Consider the following 1015-nt stretch of genomic DNA (forward strand, 5'->3'; position numbering starts at 1 on the left):
GGATTCATTAGGTACAGTATGTACACTGTCAACATACTTTACTGGATTCATTAAGTACAGTATGTACACTGTCAACATACTTTACTGGATTGGTTAGGTACAGTATGTACACTGTCAACATACTTTACTGGATTGGTTAGGTACAGTATGTACACTGTCAACATACTTTACTGGATTCATTAGGTACAGTATGTACAGTGTCAACATACTTTACTGGATTCATTAAGTACAGTATGTACACTGTCAACATACTTTACTGGATTCATTAGGTACAGTTTGTACAGTGTCAACATACTTTACTGGATTCATTAGGTACAGTATGTACACTGTCAACATACTTTACTGGATTCATTAAGTACAGTATGTACACTGTCAACATACTTTACTGGATTCATTAGGTACAGTATTTACAGTGCCAACATACTTTACTGGTTTCATTTGGTACAGTATGTACACTGTCAACATACTTTACTGGATTCATTAGGTACAGTACTTAAAGTGTCAACAAACTGGTTACTTCCACAAATGAATGCGGATGTTTTTAACATTGTACTGGTTATCTAACAGTCCACATGCGCTGGCCTCAGTAATTAATCAGCCATCTTAAAGTTACCAATCTTTACGTCTGATTATCCCAAAGGCTCTTCCACGACATTGCTTACTAAAATCCGGCTTTTCAGCGCATGCGTATTCTGTTTCGTCCACATCGTTATAACAGTCGAAAGGTAATTTTTGGGAAGTTTCTTTCCTCCATATTCACACAGTTTCTCTATCGGTTTGGCCTTTACGTACATCTTTTCCATACCTGTCGGTTTATCTTGAGGACAGTAGAACACCTTGGGAGTCTTGCTGTCAAAACTATGCTCTTTAGCATCATATCTGCGCATGTTACTGCAAGTACCTGAAATAATAACATTATGTAGTTGATTGTCGGTTTCAGTACACTTTTGTATATTAATTTTAGTTTGTGAATTATAACCTCATCACACATAGATGACTTTTATTTTTATACAGT

The sequence above is a fragment of the Tachypleus tridentatus genome, chromosome 1 (assembly GCF_004210375.1).
Source record: "Tachypleus tridentatus isolate NWPU-2018 chromosome 1, ASM421037v1, whole genome shotgun sequence".
Lineage (NCBI taxonomy): Eukaryota > Metazoa > Arthropoda > Merostomata > Xiphosura > Limulidae > Tachypleus > Tachypleus tridentatus.